At 34.7% G+C, this 22419-nt stretch overlaps 1 protein-coding gene across 3 annotated transcripts in view; it reads right to left on the bottom strand.

Annotated features, from left to right (window-relative positions):
• The window catches only part of LOC115231675 (somatostatin receptor type 2-like), a 360814-nt gene that overhangs the window by 110115 nt on the left and 228280 nt on the right, over positions 1-22419 (bottom strand). For all 3 annotated transcript variants that reach the window (XM_029801650.2, XM_036500439.1, XM_036500440.1), the window contains one exon: positions 5228-5401. The gene's annotated coding sequence lies outside the window, so the exon portion shown is untranslated. The remainder of the gene's footprint in view (positions 1-5227; positions 5402-22419) is intronic.

Below are 22419 nucleotides of genomic sequence, written 5' to 3'. Positions count from 1 at the left end.
GTCGGCAAGTATGTTGAATATCGCCAAGATACTTCAAGTAGAATCAAAACAAGCGAACTGTATATACAAACAGCTGGTGAGCTGGATATGAAAAAGATAATTGGCAAAAACAGCGTACTATGGCTTAAAATATCACAGAAAAAAGCAAGGCGGCGAGCTGTCAGCATCATTAGGGAGCCGGACAACAGGTGTAGCAGTATTTCATCCGTCTTTATTCCAATTATGACGAAGTTGATTTTTCCTTTTATGAAATAAGTACCAGACAAGCACTTTGATACATTTAATCGAATTATCACCCCTTCGAAAATGCTGGTCTTGTGCCGAAATTTGAAACAAATATACGAAAACAGCATTTACGAGGGGCGTTCAATAAGTAATGCCCTTGACCCACTTCCCATAGCAGTAGAGCAACGAAACTTGGCACAGTTAATAGTCTTTTTCTACATAGGAACCACCCAGAGTTACGCATTTCTCCCATTGTTTGATGCAGCTCTGGAGACCGTTTTTGTAGAAGACCCCAGCTTGGTCCTCCAACCCGAACGTGACTTCAGAAATCAAGGCTGCATCATCTGGGAAACGCTTTCCTTTCAAAAACAACTTCATGACTGGGAAGAGGTGAAAATCAGAGGGTGCAAGGTCAGGAAAGTAGGGGGGATGGGGAGGAGTTCATAGCCATACGCCTGTGCTTCTGATCTGGCCACAAGCGAGTTGTGGACCGGAGCGTTATCCTGCAGGAGGAGGATGCCTTTGCTGATCTTGCCCCGCCTCTTGATTTTGATAACTTCTCTTAATTTCCTCAAAAGTGAAGCATAATAGGCTCCTGCAATTGTGGTACCCTTTGCCAAGAAATCTGTCATCACTACTCCGTCCTGGTCCCAGAAGACTGTGAGCATGACCTTGCCAGCGGAGGGCTGCACCCTTGCCTTCTTTGGAGGGGGTGAGTCACGGTGCTTCCACTGCATTGACTAGGCTTTGGTCTCTGGATCATCGTGATGGACCCAGGTTTCATCCTGTGTAATCAGTCTTTTGAAATATTTCGACTCATCTTCTTGGCACATCTCCAAATTCACCCTCGAGCACTCGACGCGTTCTTGCTTCTGGAAAGGCGTGAGCAACCTGGAAATCCATCTGGCAGACACCTTTTGCATATGCAAATGGTCATGATTGATAGTTTCCACAGACCTGGTACTAATCTTGACCTCATGGGCTATTTGGCGAATAATTATGCGTCGATCTTCCAAAATAGCAGCCTCAACTTGACGGATAGATGCCTCATCAATGGCAGAAGGGGCGACCAGATCTGGGAGCTGTTTCCACAGAGTTCCGACCATGTTTGAATTCACGATGCCAGCGTTTTACAAGGTCATATGATGGGGCATCATCACCATAAGTTACTTTCATTTCATCAAAAGTCTCCCGTGGTGTGCGTCCTTTCAAATACAAAAACCGGAACACTGCTTGACACTCAACAGGCTCCATTTCACACTTGACTCGGTTCAAACACCTGTAAATCAGAAACCACAATTCAGAGCTGTAATTTGCCACTTACTCTATAGAGATAAAAATGATTGCACATGCAAAATTTCAGCTAGATCAAACAACTGCAAGTGGGTCAGAGGCATTACTTATTGAACGTCCCTCGTAAGTAGTAAAACTTAGAAATATCAGCGAAATCTCCTTTAAATCACACTCAATTGTCTTTAAAAATTAGTATGCGTTGGAAAATGTAGTCGCTAGTGTTCAATAAAAGTGGACTGATCTAAAGTGGAACAACACTTTTAGTCAAATAATCGCATGATGTACGTTAAACTAGTAGCAAAGACTCTACAGATATTTTAGTAGTATGTCTTAGGTGTATCATAACGCTCAAAGCAGATGGTGTTTCAGGGAAACTGATTCAACGAAAGAGATTCTAGGCGGTCACTTGATCTGCTATAAACACGAGCCAAATCTTACGCATGTCAAGATTCCAGCAAAGGAATCGGCAACAATATCTTTGACTGTGTCCTTTATATTCTTGATATATATATATATTTCGATACACACCTGTGGGAGGCAGGTGCCGCAGCATGTGAAACGCACTAGTTAACTGGCTGACTCATAATACAACATACTTAATTCCAGCCTATGAACTTACATGATGTCAATATAAGATATCCCAACCCTTCCTTAGAGACTCTATAGAAGATACCCCATCTCGATAAACATAGGTATGTAACCACTTGCTCGCTCTTCTCGCGGTAAACAAATAATTTTCTTTTATTACCTGTGGCTTTCACATTTTTATTGGCTTCAATTTGATCTATGTCTAGTATTTTCTTTTGGTTTCCAACAAATAATTTTCTGTTACTCGTACTTTTTCTATTGTTTTTTATTTGAGTTCCCGTTTCACAATTTCTCGGTGCTGTTAAATGTAAAAGACAGACTGTAAAGCTGGGTAATTGTCATTTTCTTATTTATATTTTTCTTTATTTGTAGAGGTTTTTGAAATTTTGAGGGAGTTATGCGCAATATTTGTGGCCTACTCATTTCTCCTGATACTTTAGGAATAATCATATTAAAACTTTTACAAGGTGAAACTGATATTTGCAAAAATATGTGTATATGATAAATATGTCTAAGAATGAACCTTCTCTTTCACCCTCTTCGAAGGACAAGAAAAAAATGTAACCCATTTGATCAAATAAGCTCAAAAGAAACTACCTCCCAAGTGGCACTCTGAAAACTGACCGTCCATGGCGAAAAACAATGAAACTATCAATAATAATTATTTTTGTACCTAATTTAGGTACAATACCAAGAGTTTTGAGAGGAAGGTGTTTAGTCGATATCGGCGACTCAGTATTTGATTAGTATTTTTACATCTTGTTCTGTTTAGAGAATAGACTAAACAAAACAAGAGGGGACACGTTATTTTTACACATCATTTATCAATCCCCGAGGGATACAAAGCGAAGTTACACTGAGCAGGATTTGAAATCTGAACAAAATTGGCTGAAAAAAATACTACATATTATTTCCGACTCTCTTACGATTCTTTCAATTTATCACCACAAAATAGCAGGAATAATTATTTCTTATTTAGACACGAGGTATGTAGTCTTAAGCGGAGTAGATTAGTTGCTATTGTCGATACCATTGGTTGACTAATGCTTTATTTTGTGTAACACTGGAATAACGATAGGGGTAAAAGTCACGTTACTCAAGTTTGAGATCAGAAAGTGAAGAGCCGGAACAAAATCAACGTCATATTCACACCGCTGTAATACCTCTGCCATTTCACCAACTTAATATAAACACTACTAATAATAAAATATATTTTACTTTCAAATTTTCAAATATTGAGAATAATAAAACAGTTATCAATCAATTATACTAGCCCAGATCCTTTCTGTTTCGCGCAGTTTTCGTTTCTTTTCATTTTGTTCCAATTATCTTCAAATTTGGTTTATTGCTATAGTTTTGAATGCTAATTATGGAAATGAAATTCATTTTTGACATAACTTAATAATAAAATGTTAATAGCTTTTAAAGTTTGCAAATATTGGGTAAATTTTAGCTAATATAAAGCCACAGAAATATTGATGCCTGCATCTATTGTAACATGCCAAGTCATAAGTCTGCTTGCCACTACACAGCTGTTGATTATAAGAGCTACATTCGTGAAATATGTACGGAGGACCTACTCCGCACCCCAGTTCAGATTGCCGGTCCTGGAAATTTTATTGAAGCAGCGTAAATACAAAACGAGGACTGGTGTTAATGGAGCAGTGGACTTTCGGAGGAGTGTGTCCCGAGACCAGAAATATTTTTTTTGTACCATACCATGTCAGAATCGCGATGCATTAGAGGAATACATACATCAGTCTATTCTTCCAGGAAACACAAATTTTAGCGACTTGTAGATGGCCTACTCTCAGATTCATGAAATTGATGGTTACAATTTTCGACCTAACGTTCATTATTTCTATATTTTGTAATCTTTCGCAAAAACAATATCACTCAGAATTTTCCATTTGTTTACATGTCTGCTCAAGTATTTCCCACGTTCTGAATTCAAATTCCGCCGAGGTCGACTTTACCTTTTATCATTGCGGGGTCGATAAATTAAGGACTGGTTGTGTACTGGGGTCGACCTAATCGATTAGCCCCTTCCCTAAAAAATTCGGGCCTTGTACTTAGTGTAGAAAAGAATATTTCCCATAACTTTATAAACTAAAACTTATAAAAACTAGTTGTAACGTTTTGTGAAATATTGTCTTAGACAGCTTTCACACAAAATTCCAGCTTCCAAATCCTGTTTCGTGATTGGGTAAAAATAATCAAACTTTAAACCTCTACAACATTTCTCTGCGACAAGCGAATAACAAAATCAGATTCAGAGTAAAAAAATCACACCAATATACTGAATTTTCACTTGTTTTTAAAATTTCAGAAACAGAAAATATTTCTAGCTTCTAAAATAACTACAATACTTATTCATAACGTTCGCTGGCTACATTATACTTGAGCTATAATGTTTAGTATAACAAATATTAAATGCGTTTGTGTACTAACACATTATATGAGTAAAAATAGCACATATACACAACAAAATCTCACCAAACTTTATCAAAACGAACGCTATACAAATCAACTATGACATACAATGTAATCTGCATTACAAACGATACCATTAGTCCGTCTTATATGCAGTATGCCGTCGTCTAAATTTAGTCTCCAGACTACAAAATGTCTGTAATGTCAGCGTGAGAGCGTGTAGTGTCTTCTCGATAGGTGAACGCCAGATATAGTAATTGGCTTTCTAATACGCGTGATCATAAAAATACAACGATAACTACGTGTGAACGATGGAATAAAGTAAAATGTCTAGAAGCATTGTACACATATAGAATAGTCATAAAATATGCATAGCAACGCTATTAAGACATCTAGAAAATAGAAATATAACGACTCAAAGCAACAACAACAAAAACAAATGCAAAAAAATACGTAGTAGCGCCCTAGATGTTCTACAAAAGAACAAGTTAGAGATGAGATAACATAATAATGCTACTGATGTGTGCTTTTTATAAACCAACACGAAATTTCGTGTGGGCATTGGTACTTGTAACAGCATCCGTTCGTTACGTTATTATTGCTTTATTTTTATGGAAACATTGATAATTTATATGAAGTATATTGTCTTCTTTTTACTCACTATATATAGAAAGAATATAGAACTCACTTGTCAATATTGGTGTTTCAAATTTCGTTGCGTTCACAGAACTTCGAGATAAAGGAGTGTGAAAGATGGAAAGATTTGTTCCAAACGTTTTCGATAGTAAATATTGATTTTCGTATTATTCTAGTATAGATAATATCTCATGAACCATCCAAGAGATACAGTAGCAATAAAAACCTGAAAGAACAAAAATTAGTTATGTTTAATAAATTGCCATACATAACGACACAATATACAAAACAGGTTTTATGTAGATTAAGCAGTGGGCGTGCTGTCTTTATGATATGTGAGTTAAAGTGTATGTGATGGAAAGAAGTGTAATAGGTACACCTTGAAATCCAAACCAGCCTGAAGGCGCCGCTTCTTGCGTTCACGTTTACAATAATCTTTTCTACATCTGCCAGACAACACTTAATTCATTTTGCAATCCGGTAAATTTCATAAATTTTAAAATAAAAATGTCTACATTTTTAATGATAATTTTGTAATTTAATACATTTAACAATCAGAGGTAATCCTTATTGGAGTCAAGAATCAGAACATTTTGAAATCCACAAGAACTGCATTGTGGATTTCAACGCTTTATTTATAAAGTCAATTTCTTTCAGCAAACAACTCTAATTCAGAAATCTGTTCTGACTGAACGTTTTCTTTTCCTCATTCTTAGACTATTCTCAAATATTTATAGGTTGTCATATAACCTGATGAATATTATCTTTTATCTTATATCTTTTACATGTTTCAGACATTTCACTGCGGGAACGCTGGAGCACCGCCTTGAAACACTTTTATTTGATTGAATCAAGCCCAGTAATTTTTTTAAAGCCACGTACTTATTTTCTCGATCTTTGGCCGAACTGTTAAGTGACGTGGACGTAAACACATCTATGTCGGCTGTCATGCGGTGATGATCATGGTGAACAAACACAAACGCAAAAGTACACTCCCACGCACATATACACGTATTACTATGTAATTGACGGGCTTCTTACAATTTCCATCTACTAAATCTACTCACAAATCTTTGGTTGACCCAACGAAACAATACAAGACCCTTGTCTAAGGTGTCATGCAGTGAAACTCGGAGCCATGCGGTTCGGAAGCAAACTTCTTACCACACAACTACGCTCGTATAATCCATAATAAAAATGTTCACTTCAGTTTTAAATACAATCCAATTCGCTTGTGTTTTATGTGGATAGCAAATTTAAAAAATAATGATTTACAAATAACTGTACTACTTGTACAAATGGAAACGAAATCATATCTTGCTTGGCTTCCTATTTGGAAGTTTAATTATTCAGAGCAATTTTGAGTCATAAGATGGAGGGAAGAAATAATTACGAAAAGATTTCCACAAATTACTGGAAATCGTGTTAAAATGTTAAATAAATCGTATTGAACAATGAGGGTATTTCTGTTGTCAAAAGTGGCTGCAGCAGAGCCTTACAGAAAATTTCTTTTCGACAGAGGACAGTTAGGTCTCATAAATTATAGAAACTTAGGATTTACGCTTAATAATTCTAAAACATATTGTCATATTGTTGTTTCAGTCTCAGTAGCTGCACAAATAACTTTATGGGAAAAACTGGGTATGCCACTGTCAAAACAAGAAATTTGTTCTAAGTTGTTATCATAGTTGATTTCTTGATTTCTCGGTCAACTTTGATTACGCAACCTATGATAAAAGGCATTATGTCCTGTCTTGTTAGATGTATGCTGGATTTCAATATGTAAAAGTGGGTACCCAAAGTAATAGCAAACGTTCTCTGTGGCACAAGCCCGTTATAGTTCAGGTTTCCGCCGGTAGAAGCCACTTGATGCGATGCTCATTCATGTCTGCCGACCAGCGACGTTAGTTGATGTTGTACTGCCACGTAGTGCGTCTTTGTTTTGCAGTGCTTCTCCCCTGTTCGTCGATTTTTGCGATAGCAGAAACGAAGAACCAACATGCTTCCGTGAAATTTTGTTTTCTACAGAGGAAAACGCTGGAGGAAATAGGTGTCATGCTTTAAAAAGCTTCAAGGATGCTGCCATGAGCAAAACTTAAGTTTACGAGTGGTTTTCACGGTTTAAGAATGGCCCCTTGTCGCTTGAAGACCAACCTCATTCAGGGTGAATATCGACCTCCTGAACAAATGAAAACATCACGAAAATTCTTTCTATTATTATTATTATTATTATTATTATTATTATTATTATTATTATTATTATTATTATTATTATTATCATCATCATTATTATTATTATTATCATTATTATTCAGTAGTTTTATTTTTGTAAAGTACTTTCATTTCAATACTGAGCGCAGCTCTCTGTGCCTTGGATATGTGCTGCGGTTTGCTGTGATCCTGTTATGGTTGCGTAGGATGTGTGCAGTGCTCAATACTGCAATCTTCTGGATGTTATATATATTTGTAAGTTCTGGTGTTTTTTCTTATGTATTTGTCTTTTTATGTATTTTTTATTATATCTAATGCACCCACTATTGTTTCTGTTTTTAGATTCCACATTCGAGTTACCTCCATTTCCAGGTCTTTGTTTTTCGAAAAGTTTCTCCATTGCTTTTAGAGAAACGTTGTCATCTGCTGGTACTGATTCATCAATTAGAAAACATTTTTCCTTTATAATCTCTGACAACTATATCTGGCCTATTGGCCTTAATTTCTCTATCTGTGTGTATTAGCATAACCCATAGCATGGTTGCTTTCTCGTTTTCTGTGGCCATTTCTGGCGTGTGCTTACACCATCTTTTTTCTGTTGTTATTTTATAGGGTTGGCATAGCTTCAAGTGTATGTAGGTCCAAACTCTATCGTGTATGTGAATATATTTCTTGTTAGCCAGGACTGGGCAGCTAGAGATAATATGATTTATTGTTTCTTGTCCATCTCCACATATTCTGCAGTTACTTATGTTTCTTTTCATTATATGTTTTTGGTAGTTTCTGGTGGGGAGGCTTTGGTCTTGTGCTGCAATTATAAATATTTCAGTTTTCGCTTTGAGTCCTGAGCTTCCCAACCACTGCTGAGATTTTTCTCTGTCCATTTCCTTTACGTTTATTTTAGCCAAGTATTTGGCATACAGGGGCTTTTCTTGCCATCGCTTTATCAAGCTCCATTGCTGCTCTAGATTTAGCATGGATTTCATTTGTTTTATAGATATTCTTCTTCTTCTTCTTCTTCTTCTTCTTCTTCTTCTTCTTCTTCTTCTTTTTCTTCCTCTTCTTTTCTTCTTCTTCTTCTTCTTCTTCTTCTTCTTCTCTTCTTCTTCTTCTTCTTTCTTCTTTTTTTTTCTTCTTCTTCTTTTCTTCTTCTTTCTTCTTCTTCTTCTTCTTCTTCTTCTTCTTCTTCTTCTTTTTCTTCTTCTTTGTATTTGTTAGGAAGTATGACTTCTTGTTTGTACTTGTCAACTTCCTGAAGACAGGTTTTTGCTTTGCTTGTGTTTTGTGGCTATTTGTATTAGTTTTCATTACTTCTGAAGCAGGTATTTTTGCAGTCCTATGGTGGCTATTTTATAATAGTTTTCCAGCTGTATAAGGCGTCTACCACCTTCTATACGTTGTATATGTAGCCTTTATTATTATTATTATTATTATTGAGTGAGCGAGCAGAGCATGCCATCAAAGTGACACTGGGGTAAAATATACGAAGCCCAGTATACGCATCATGACTACCCGTCTGATAAGGGTACACCAGGCACATGCATCACAACCATATGTGCGCGACATGGTGATCTCATATCAAGATAAACAGCACATGACCTTGCAGGTGGAGCCCAGTTAGAATTTTCTTCAGATCGAGTAACCCATCCCGCTCAAAAGGTCCCTGAATAAGGGTTGTTTAAGGACGTTGAACGAAACACCCATGTTTCCAGAGGTGAATTATTCAAACCCCAAAGAATCCTTCTCAACACATGGCTATGATGCTCCCCCACTACTTCTGCTCGTGATCAGAGATGCACATATCGTCAGCCACTAAGGGACATGCTCAACTGGTTAAGGTCAAACAACTGACAAGCAAATCTGTGTGTATTGAGCAGAATATTTGCTGTAGCTCATCTTTTATACCAAGACAAAACAATGTACATGATAACACTTCCAATCAGTTAGATCAGAAGCCATGAGAGCCACTGCCTGGTACTGCATCAGGGCATTTATTATTATTATTATTATTATTATTATATTATTATATTATTATTATTATTATTATTATTATATTGAGTGAGAGAGCAGTGCATGCCATCAAAGTGACACTGGGGTAAAATATACGAAGCCCAGTATACCCATCATGACTACCCGTCTGATAAGGGTACACCAGGCACATGCATCGCAACCATATGTGCACGACATGGTGATCTCATATCAAGATAAACAGCACATGACCTTGCAGGTGGAGCCCAGTTAGAAATTTCTTCAGGTTGAGTAGCCTATCCCGCTCCAAAGGTCCCTGGATAAGGGTTGTTTAAAGATGTTGAAAGAACCACCCATGTTTCCAGAGGTGAATTATTCAAACCCCAAAGAAACCCTCTCAACACATGGCTATGATGCTCCCCCACTACTTCTGCTCGTGATCAGAGATGCACATATCGTCAGCCACTAAGGGACATGCTCAACTGGTTAAGGTCAAACAACTGACAAGCAAATCTGTGGTATTGAGCAGAATATTTGCTGTAGCCCATCTTTTATACCAAGACAAAACAATGTACATGATAACACTTGCAATCAGTTAAGATCAGAAGCCATGAGAGCCACTGCCTGGTACTGCATCAGGGCATGCCTGGTACTGCATCAGGGAATGCCTGGTACTGCATATTATTATTATTATTATTATTATTTTATTATTATCGTTGTTGTTATTGTCATTTACTTTTAATCTGCATGTTTGATGCAATCACTTGCAGGGGCACACCCAGCGCCCTAGGGCAAGTGAAGTTGTTGAAATATAGGGCAAGTGAGTTGTTGAAATATAGCTGAAAACTTGGGAAGGGGAAGTAGAGAAATATCTCCATGTAATACAAACACAAACATTTACATTGATAGGGTTTTTCTAAGGATGTGGGCAGTACTTGTTAGCACAATCTTTTGGATTTCCTTGAGACATGGTTTTCCAGGGATATTGTCTAGTTGCTTCTGACATCCCTTTTTTATCATACCTAGGGCACCTACAATAACAGGAACAGTTTTTGTTTTAAGATTCCACATCTTTTGTATTTCTACTTCTTCTTCTTCTTCTTCTTCTTCTTCTTCTTCTTCTTCTTCTTCTTCTTCTTCTTCTTCTTCTTCTTATTATTATTATTATTATTATTATTATTATTATTATTATTTTTATTATTATTATTATTATTATTATTATTATTATTATCATTATTATTATTATTATTATCATTATGGCAGAATCGTTAACACGCTATATGAAATGCTTAGCAGTATTTCGCCCGTCGCTGGCGTTCTGAGTTCAACTTCCGCCGAGGTCGACTTGCCTGTTTTCCTTTCGTGTACTGTTAAATACCACTTAAACACAGGGGTCGATGTAATCGACAAGTTCCTTCCTCACAAATACAAGTAGTTATATATGCTGTAGAAAACTTTTTAATAAAGATGTTTTGGGGTGTGACAAAATCTCCCCTCTCCTCTTGGTTTTCATTTACATATATACATACATACATATATATATATGCAGAGAAAGAGAGAGAGAGAGAGAGGATGGAGATAGGTAGATAGTTAGATAGAATGTTCTGTAGTCTCCACACCACCCAATATATTTTTAAGCCCAGCAATTTTTGTTAAATACACTTTCCATAAAAAAGCATAATCGACATTTTAGTAGAACATATATTTTATCGATTAAACGTTTGTTGCTTCCCAGACATTAAAATTTCGGTGCTTCTTTCACCTGTTTGGCTCATATAAAATTAAGTGTCGAGTATATATTTTTATTTTATGAGTTTTATACCAAAATATATTTTTATTATTGTTGCGTTTTTTGTTTCATTTATAGCTTAAGGTTAGATTCATTATCTGTTAGGTCTCAATTTTTGGTGTAGTATTTTAAAACTGGATGCAGTCTCTCAACTCTTTTTTCTACGTTTGTTTTTTCGATATAGTCCCATGTTATTTGTTTCTAGTTTTTCACAGTGCATAAAATTCATATGAAATAATAATGTATTCTAGATATTTACTCGATACCCATAGTAAAATACATTTGATCGTAATTATTTAGTTAACTTCCTTTCTTTGCAGCAACGTAAAAATCTTCAAGTAGAATAGAACATTGAAAATCCATACCGAATAACATTTTAGATAGATCCGATTTAATAATTAATCTGCCTACAACTGCATTTACTTTAAACATAATATATACATCTTTGTTATACATCAATCACTAAGTAGTAACCTATTACTATAAATGTAGCAATACTAAAATCAACGAGTAAAATGGTTGTGACTGGGGTTACCTAATCTCATTAAATATTTCTAAAAGCAATGTTTTTTTTATTTTCCGATTTAGTAAAAAAACCGTAGTGTTTAGGAAGCAGTCTAACCTTGACTAAAATTCGTTTAATAAAACTTTTATCTTTTAACATTAAACAATTTAGAAGGTCATTCTTAAGCAATCAAGCATGCAACAGAAAATAAGTAGCTTAAATTATCCGATATTGCTAACTTAGAAACCAGAAGTAAATGAATATGCTACAAGGTGTTTTCATAATTATTTACTAAAATTACATACAGTAAATCAAGTGATGCTGCAAAACTCTCAAGCTAATGTAATGCCTAATTTAGTAGCATGTCCAATATAACATGTAAGTAATGTATTTTCGTTTAACACGTTGGAAATATATAATTAAAAAACAAACATTATTACTACTGCATATGTGTTCAAAGTAAGCTGCCATCATTCATTCTGTATACAAAACATCCCAACTACATGTACATCACATATGCTATCATGCCAGAAAACGTTACATCTGAAATACCTATAACTTATGGATTGCATCAAAAATTCATACGACAAATGGACAGCAACACAATCATCATTACAGGTAAAAAGTGAAAGAATCACAAATCCTCAATTTTCCATACGATATCAATATGGAGCTAGGTGTCTTGACAAGAAATGTAATTATAGCTGCTAATATTGGAAGCGGGCAGAATTATTGTTACGTCGAACAAAATACTTAGCGGCATTTCGGCTGCCATTACGTTGAGTCCAACTGCGGCAGGTGTCGACTTTGACTTTCGTCGTTCGAGGTCGATAAAATAAGTACAAGTTGAGCACTGAATCCAATATTTTAATGATAATTGTTATTACCCGTTTTACTCACCTGTTCTCCTTATCCCTCCTCTTGTTCATCATTCTTCCTTCTTTTCTTCTAAACCATAACACTTTTATGTTTTCTTTTACATAGCACCCCTTTACAATTCCCTTCTTGATGTCTCCATTCATTATATACTTGTAGCTTTCCACCCATCTACACCCATCTGACCAAACGATTGTTAAATTCCGATTCCACACGTATTCATTTGCAATATTCTTTTGTGAACGAATTTGCTTACGATTCATATTATCTGTCCTATGTTTGATTTCATTTTTCGTCTGAGAGAAATTAGGTATTGTAATGGCTAGTGGGAATATCCACGCTCCCGAGTATCTTAGCTAGTATAATATATATATATATATATATATATATATATATATATATAATATATATATATATATATTAATAAAAGGGCTTAGTAAAATAAATTACTTTGCCGCATACTGAACTCATTAGAAATAGCAGCTAAAAAACTTTTTTAAAGCTATTTCTAATACTTAAAGAAAATCTCTCTCATATATAGTGTTTGCTTAATTCAACTCACAAAAGTTTGGGGGTAAGGACATCGAAAAATCAAATGCTAAGGTTATTTGAGAACGTACGTTTCAAGATTAGTCAAAACAACACTTCTATCATCAGCTCAGAAATTCCTTGGTTTGGATTTGGAAACACTGAAAATAAGAACATACCCTTTCGAAGATCTGCTCGTAACTAACAGTGCCAACAAATTCAAATAAGCAAGCGAAGAATCTCTGTTCTCCCCTTTCCACCAGCGTGGGTTAAAATCATCAAACACTATGCTTATTTCGGTAAAATCCGAAGCATTAATCAGAGGGAGATTAATTATAATTTCAACAATTGAGGGCAAAATTAATTAATTATTAATCAATTTCACCAAGTGTTCAGTATGCAAAGGGACCATTCAAGGCGAATTCAATTATTACATTATATAAAAGGGCTTAGTAAAATAAATTACTTTGCCGCATACTGAACTCATTAGAAATAGCAGCTAAAAAACTTTTTTAAAGCTATTTCTAATACTTAAAGAAAATCTCTCTCATATATAGTGTTTGCTTAATTCACTCTCAAAAGTTTGGGGGTAAGGACATCGAAAAATCAAGTGCTAAGGTTATTTGAGAACGTACGTTTCAAGATTAGTCAAAACAACACTTCTATCATCAGCTCAGAAATTCCTTGGTTTGGATTTGGAAACACTGAAAATAAGAACATACCCTTTCGAAGATCTGCTCGTAACTAACAGTGCCAACAAATTCAAATAAGCAAGCGAAGAATCTCTGTTCTCCCCTTTCCACCAGCGTGGGTTAAAATCATCAAACACTATGCTTATTTCGGTAAAATCCGAAGCATTAATCAGAGGGAGATTAATTATAATTTCAACAATTGAGGGCAAAATTAATTAATTATTAATCAATTTCACCAAGTGTTCAGTATGCAAAGGGACCATTCAAGGCGAATTCAAATTATTACATTATATAAAAGGGCTTAGTAAAATAAATTACTTTGCCGCATACTGAACTCATTAGAAATAGCAGCTAAAAAACTTTTTTAAAGCTATTTCTAATACTTAAAGAAAATCTCTCTCATATATAGTGTTTGCTTAATTCAACTCACAAAAGTTTGGGTGAAATTGATTAATAATTAATTAATTTTGCCCTCAATTGTTGAAATTATAATTAATCTCCCTCTGATTAATGCTTCGGATTTTACCGAAATAAGCATAGTGTTTGATGATTTTAACCCACGCTGGTGGAAAGGGGAGAACAGAGATTCTTCGCTTGCTTATTTGAATTTGTTGGCACTGTTAGTTACGAGCAGATCTTCGAAAGCGTATGTTCTTATTTTCAGTGTTTCCAAATCCAAGCCAAGGAATTTCTGAGCTGATGATAGAAGTGTTGTTTTGACTAATCTTGAAACGTACGTTCTCAAATAACCTTAGCATTTGATTTTTCGATGTCTTAACCCCAAACTTTTGTGAGTTGAATTAAGCAAAGGCAAACACTATATATGAGAGAGATTTTCTTTAAGTATTAGAAATAGCTTTAAAAAAGTTTTTTAGCTGCTATTTCTAATGAGTTCAGTATGCGGCAAAGTAATTTATTTTACTAAGCCCTTTTATATAATGTAATAATTTGAATTCGCCTTGAATGGTCCCTTGCATACTGAACACTTGGTGAAATTGATTAATAATTAATTAATTTTGCCCTCAATTGTTGAAATGAAATTATAATTAATCTCCTCTGATTAATGCTTCGGATTTTACCGAAATAAGCATAGTGTTTGATGATTTTAACCCACGCTGGTGGAAGGGGAGAACAGAAATTCTTCGCTTGCTTATTTGAATTTGTTGGCACTGTTAGTTACGAGCAGATCTTCGAAAGGGTATGTTCTTATTTTCAGTGTTTCCAAATCCAAACTAAGGAATTTCTGAGCTGATGATAGAAGTGTTGTTTTGACTAATCTTGAAACGTACGTTCTCAAATAACCTTAGCATTTGATTTTTCGATGTCCTTACCCCCAAACTTTTGTGAGTTGAATTAAGCAAACACTATATATGAGAGAGATTTTCTTTAAGTATTAGAAATAGCTTTAAAAAGTTTTTTAGCTGCTATTTCTAATGAGTTCAGTATGCGGCAAAGTAATTTATTTTACTAAGCCCTTTTATATAATGTATAATTTGAATTCGCCTTGAATGGTCCCTTTGCATACTGAACACTTGGTGAAATTGATTAATAATTAATTAATTTTGCCCTCAGTGTTGAAATTATAATTAATTCTCCCTCTGTTAATGCTTCGGATTTTACCGAAATAAGCATAGTGTTTGATGATTTTAACCCACGCTGGTGGAAAGGGGAGAACAGAGATTCTTCGCTTGCTTATTTGAATTTGTTGGCACTGTTAGTTACGAGCAGATCTTCGAAAGGGTATGTTCTTATTTTCAGTGTTTCCAAATCCAAACCAAGGAATTTCTGAGCTGATGATAGAAGTGTGTTTTGTTTGACTAATCTTGAAACGTACGTTCTCAAATAACCTTAGCATTTGATTTTTCGATGTCCTTACCCCCAAACTTTTGTGAGTGATTAAGCAAACACTATATATGAGAGAGATTTTCTTTAAGTATTAGAAATAGCTTTAAAAAAGTTTTTTAGCTGCTATTTCTAATGAGTTCAGTATGCGGCAAAGTAATTTATTTACTAGCCCTTTTATATAATGTAATAATTTGAATTCGCCTTGAATGGTCCCTTTGCATACTGAACACTTGGTGAAATTGATTAATAATTAATTAATTTTGCCCTCAATTGTTGAAATTATAATTAATCTCCCTCTGATTAATGCTTCGGATTTTACCGAAATAAGCATAGTGTTTGATGATTTTAACCCACGCTGGTGGAAGGGGAGAACAGAAATTCTTCGCTTGCTTATTTGAATTTGTTGGCACTGTTAGTTACGAGCAGATCTTCGAAAGGGTATGTTCTTATTTTCAGTGTTTCCAAATCCAAACTAAGGAATTTCTGAGCTGATGATAGAAGTGTTGTTTTGACTAATCTTGAAACGTACGTTCTCAAATAACCTTAGCATTTGATTTTTCGATGTCCTTACCCCCAAACTTTTGTGAGTTGAATTAAGCAAACACTATATATGAGAGAGATTTTCTTTAAGTATTAGAAATAGCTTTAAAAAAGTTTTTTAGCTGCTATTTCTAATGAGTTCAGTATGCGGCAAAGTAATTTATTTTACTAAGCCCCCTTTTATATAATGTAATAATTTGAATTCGCCTTGAATGGTCCCTTTGCATACTGAACACTTGGTGAAATTGATTAATAATTAATTAATTTTGCCCTCAGTTGTTGAAATTATAATTAATCTCCCTCTGATTAATGCTTCGGATTTTACCGAAATAAGCATAGTGTTTGATGATTTTAACCCACGCTGGTGGAAAGGGGAGAACAGAGATTCTTCGCTTGCTTATTTGAATTTGTTGGCACTGTTAGTTACGAGCAGATCTTCGAAAGGGTATGTTCTTATTTTCAGTGTTTCCAAATCCAAACCAAGGAATTTCTGAGCTGATGATAGAAGTGTTGTTTTGACTAATCTTGAAACGTACGTTCTCAAATAACCTTAGCATTTGATTTTTCGATGTCCTTACCCCCAAAACTTTGTGAGTGAATTAAGCAAACACTATATATGAGAGAGATTTTCTTTAAGTATTAGAAATAGCTTTAAAAAAGTTTTTAGCTGCTATTTCTAATGAGTTCAGTATGCGGCAAAGTAATTTATTTTACTAAGCCCTTTTATATAATGTAATAATTTGAATTCGCCTTGAATGGTCCCTTTGCATACTGAACACTTGGTGAAATTGATTAATAATTAATTAATTTTGCCCTCAATTGTTGAAAATATATATATATATATTTATATATGTTGTTCCCTACCTATTATTCCTTTAACTCTTCTCTTCCTACTATCTATCTTTGACGTCAATTCTTCTAACGGTTTTTTAAAAAAACACTCATTGTCGTTTTGTTTACCATGTAGGCAGTCATCGAAATTTTTGTTTGTCTTGTTGTCGAGAGAGGCTCCCTCTCTTTCCTGATGAGAAGATTGCATAATGCACCCTTTATTCCTTTGGAATGAAACCATGTTGTCTTCGAAACATATGTCGAGAGTAAAGGAATTTTGTTAACATCTTCGTTCGACTCCATTCTTTCATTTATTCATATACAACACACAAATTTCTGCACACGAACCCGGAGTTTCTACCCTTGGACAGTCGCTTCAACCGTGTTTCTGACGTGAATTGCTACCCTGGTTTCAGTTCAACGAATTTTCCATGCTGACGATAAACATAGGATAATTCATTCACCTATTTAAATATAATATATATATATATATATATATATATATATAATATATAATATATATATATTATATATATATATATATGGGGTAAACAGAAAATGGAGAAATATTGACCAACTTTAGTTCCCAGATAAACTTATGTTTATCTTTGTCATTGACTGTAACCTATGAGCATAACGTGCTTGCGTATGTATGCCCAGGGTTAACAGGTATTTATACCGGTAGTAAAATGGATATTTCTATCCCTTAGACGTTTATTCCAGCCTCTAACTCTACTAACCTATATATATATATATATATGTAAGTATATAGGCGTAGGCGTGGCTGTGTGGTAAGTAGCTTGTCTACCAACCACCTGGTTCCGGGTTCAATGCCACTGCGTGGCACCTTGGGTAAGTGTATTCTACTATAGTCTCGGGCCGACCAACGCCTTGTGGGTGGATTTGTTAGACGGAAACTGAAAGAAGCCCGTCGTATATATGTATATATATATATATATCCGTGTATGTGTTTGCTTGACAACCGATGCTGCTGTGTTTATGTTCCCATTACATAGCGTTTCGGCAAAAGAGAGCGATAGAATAAGTACTGGGCTTACAAAAGAATAAGTCCCAGGGTCGAGTTGCTCGATTAAAGGCGGTGCTCCAGCATGGCCACAGTCAAATGACTGAAACAAGTAACAGAGTAACAGAGAATATATAAATATAATATATGTATATACATATATGTGTGTGAGTTTATATATATATTATATATAAACATTTTATAATTACATGTATATTGGGTAAAGTTGATGTAGCTTCTCAGGTTACCTAAAGTTTTCTGGGTGTGAAAGCAGATTCATTTGCTCGGACAAGCGGAGGCAAAGCGTCAAAAACAATACGGCTTCTTCATTTCAGAGCAAAGTTAACTTCCTTTAGTTTCAGACACGCTGGTGTAGTGACAACTCGGCAACAATAGATCACCATGTTAAAACAAGCCGGATATTAATAGCACTAAGTCATCGATAGATGGTATTTCGAACTCCAGCGACATCACTGCTGAAGACGTGACTGAAGCATTGAGTTTAACGTAATAAAGCAGACATGTGCACGGACATACACACACAAACTCAATAATGCGCAAATTTACACACAAGAACTCAATAATGCCAAACACTGAATTCCTTAACAATCAGAATCTTTTAAACTTTCAAAAACGAAAATCATGGAAATATAAATATTTTCAATTATAATAATACTTTTAACTATAGGCACATGGCCTGAAATTTGGTGGGAGGGTAGAAGTCGATTACATCGAACCCAGCATTTTACTAGTACTTAATTTATCGACCACGAACTGATGAAATGTGGAATTTGAACTCAGTACATAGCAGCAGACGAACTTCCCGTGAGCATTTCGCCCAGCGGGCTAAAGATTGCTGCCAGCTTGCTACCTTAATCTTCATCTATAATAAAAAAAAAAAAAAAATTTAAATTGCGGGTGAAATTTTCCAAATTAATTTATTTATGGAACTTTTTAAAGTCCATTTACTTAAAAACAAAGGACAAATTTAAAAGTGTATCACATGGTTAGGCCATCCTGGCAAACATGGGTCTCACCGATTTACTGATACCCACCTTAATATTATATAGAAGGATGTAAAAAGTTTTCTTATTGAATACTTTCATACATGAACTCATTTCATTATTAAATACTTTCGTTCTTTCACTACGAAGATGATTAGATCCTGATAATTTAAATCTTTGGAATAATGTGACACACTGTCAGATTTCATAATGCGCGACCCCTTCAAGGCTTCAGTTTGAGTTCATGTGGCATCAATTTTATGGTCAAAGTGCAGGTAATGTATTTGACACTATTTCCAGTCCATACAACCGAATGGTCCTGACCCCATGACTTTTGTATTATCCTTATTGATTAGTTTCAAAAATTCATCTTAGCAGAAGTTCTAAATAATTTAATTTTCGATTGTCTTCCATACCCTTCCATGCTTAAAGCTGATAACGTTAAGCCCAGCGCGCAGTATTATGTTGTTTGAGCGGGAGTTTATAGAATGCGGATTCAACTATATCATCTACATCAACATGACTAAATCTTTGTGTATGTGTGTGTGTGTATGTGGGTTTCGTGTGTGTGTAAGTAATTAATATAAACTATAAAATAATTTCATCATCATCAATTTAAAAGAAATAGGTTTCATCCCAGAATTAGTAAAATACCTCCAACTACCATCTATTAGAAATAGCTGAAACGGAGAATATGTTTTTTCTCTTTACTTTCCTTTTGTAACTGGAGCTCTGAAAGTGTATCATCTAGTTTGTAGATCTTTGAGGTTGTTGTAAAACCCCGGAACGAAATTCATAGAGGAAATCATAGAAGAAATCATGAAGAAATTGACAAGAAACATCAACCCACAACAACCCAAGAAAAAAATACTTAGTTCGTTAGTGCTGGGACAAAAAAGCGTAACCCAGTATAGAACACATCTGCGGTGCGATAGAGATGCAGGGCACCGCGGAGAAGTGAGAATAGAAATTGTGGCGAAGAATAATTTCAAAATGGTATGTGGTCGAGTATATTCATGTGTGTATATGGGTTTGTACGTATGAAATTTCGGTGTGCAAATCTTTTATAAAATTCTTCTCTTTATTTGAAAGGAAATACCGATAGAGGAGAGCTAATTTATGGTGCAATGGGCCAAAACCTCACGACGAGTGAATGAAAGATTTAGACTCCGTCCTAATGTGCGTATCAGTGTTTTGTATACACGTATGCACACATACATGCGCATACACACTCATACGCACACATACATAAACACACACACATAATCGTTTATCATATACAATGTAATGGTGATATTTTCCATTCTTAGAACACGAATGGAGAGTAGACTTAGGTAGTTTGATGACACACGTTTCCTTCTCTTTCTTCATCTTATTTTTGAATAAATTCTTGTGCCAACTTCTGATCCCCATTATCTCAACAATGAAATAAGCTGCCCAAATATAACAGTCTTATCATCACGTAAGTGATGGAGATTAGCATGCTGGTAATAAAATTAATTGCATCAGAATTTACTTTCAATACATATAAAATTTCAATATTTATATTTAATCTCAAATTATGAGTTGCTATACAGCATATGGATTTGGTATATATAATCGATATAGATTTCTTCGCTATATATATTTTAGAATCACGTGAAAACATATAGAATATATTTTTTTATTGAATAGATACAAATATTAAATATTTCATAAAAAACGATCACATGCGTTGAGACGATCTTGCTTTTCAGAATCTGTAATGGCGAGTGGTCTAAGTCAAGCCGTCGTATGAAACCGCATACTAACTTCTCATTTTTGACCAACTGTGCTCACTACAAAAATAGCAAGACTACAATTATTACCGTTCTTTATGACCTTATGATCTTACATCTTTGAAGAGTTGACATAAATGGCAAAGTATCGAATTTCATCTGAAATGGATATCTATCTGATAGTTTAAAATTAGTGTTATAATCCTATCCGTGTCAACGTTTGAAAACTTGCGATTCCATCTTGAAGCTGATTCAACCATATCATCTACATCAACATGATTAAATCTCTTTTAACATATAGGCAAAGCCAGACAGAAGTTCATGTGTCGGTCTCTGCTTGGGTGATCAAGTTTCAATGCTAATTTCGTTTCTATCTACATTCGAAATGAATTATTATGGCGATTGGCTGCCACTGTAAGAGATATTTGGCAAAATGTTGTTAGTTTAAGCGTGATGAACATTACTGAGACGGTATCAAGTCGTATTATAATGATCTCGTTCTGTACTAAGCTCGGGATTTGCTATGCTGCCGAGATAATTTTGAAAGTAAATTCTATTGCTTATGTTGTTTTTATTTTTGTAGAAATAGGCTGCTAAATTCAAAGACAGACTAAATAATTGACGTTCTATGTATGAACAAAATCAATTTCATTCAAAGTAAAATGAACAGAGTGTGAGAAGCAAAACAACTGTGAACAAGAAAAATATCCAGTCAGCTGGGTAATATTAGCGCATTCAGTGATCTATAAAACAAAATGTAATAACTTTTATTAAGAAAACGTAAAAAAAATGCACCTTAAATCCAACAGAAACTTGCAGAAGATAACGGAAACATTGAGGAAAATAGAAGATCTGGGGGAAAAAAGCAGACACTTAAAGAAATAAAAAGATGAATGCAGAACAGATGCTGAAGAAATTTCAGAGATTTAGAATGTTGGAAAAGAACAATAATATATTATCTTCCAAGAAATTAAAAAGAAAAATGAATCTCCAAAGAATTCAATATTAATGTATTTTTCACTACAGTATATAATTACTATTTACAACTAACGTTGGAAAAGTGTTGATAGTAAGCAGTATAGTGAGTATATAACATTGACTAGGACTTCAAGTAAAGAAAAGAAAATGTTATAAATGTCAAGTATAAATAGGTAATCCAGAATGCGAGGTCTCTGGTTGTGGGAAGTAGATGGCAATATGTCTTCAATATAAAAACGATATAGTATACACAGCAAACACTTATGTTGGCAGTGCTATCACAAAACTTATACTGTGTATATAGCAACACATGTGAATAAGAGAACGCTACTTCAATTAACAACAACAAAACGGAAAGAAAAAAAACTAGCAAGAAGCAAACGAAAGAGTCTCTGCTTCATGGCTTCGAGAAGTGAGAAATGGCATCTGGATATCTCATATCACACTAAACGTAGTCAAACTTTACATAAATACTAGTAAATGTAGTTTTAGGTATACAACGATGCGATTGTTATTGGTCAGTGCTTGAACGTTGTTGATAATAGATCTATTCCTTCAGATCTAGAATTAAATAAAACAATAACAACAACAGAGAAAAATTTCAGTAACATATTATTTTCATGTTACGCAAAGCCGATAACCTTGGGCTAGTAGATGGATGATTTGACAGGTTGAGAAAATAAGTAAAAACAACGT

Source organism: Octopus sinensis, linkage group LG2 (genome assembly GCF_006345805.1).
Source record: "Octopus sinensis linkage group LG2, ASM634580v1, whole genome shotgun sequence".
NCBI lineage: Eukaryota > Metazoa > Mollusca > Cephalopoda > Octopoda > Octopodidae > Octopus > Octopus sinensis.
Note: the sequence above shows the minus strand (reverse complement) of the source record. Positions and strands in the feature narration are given on the sequence as shown.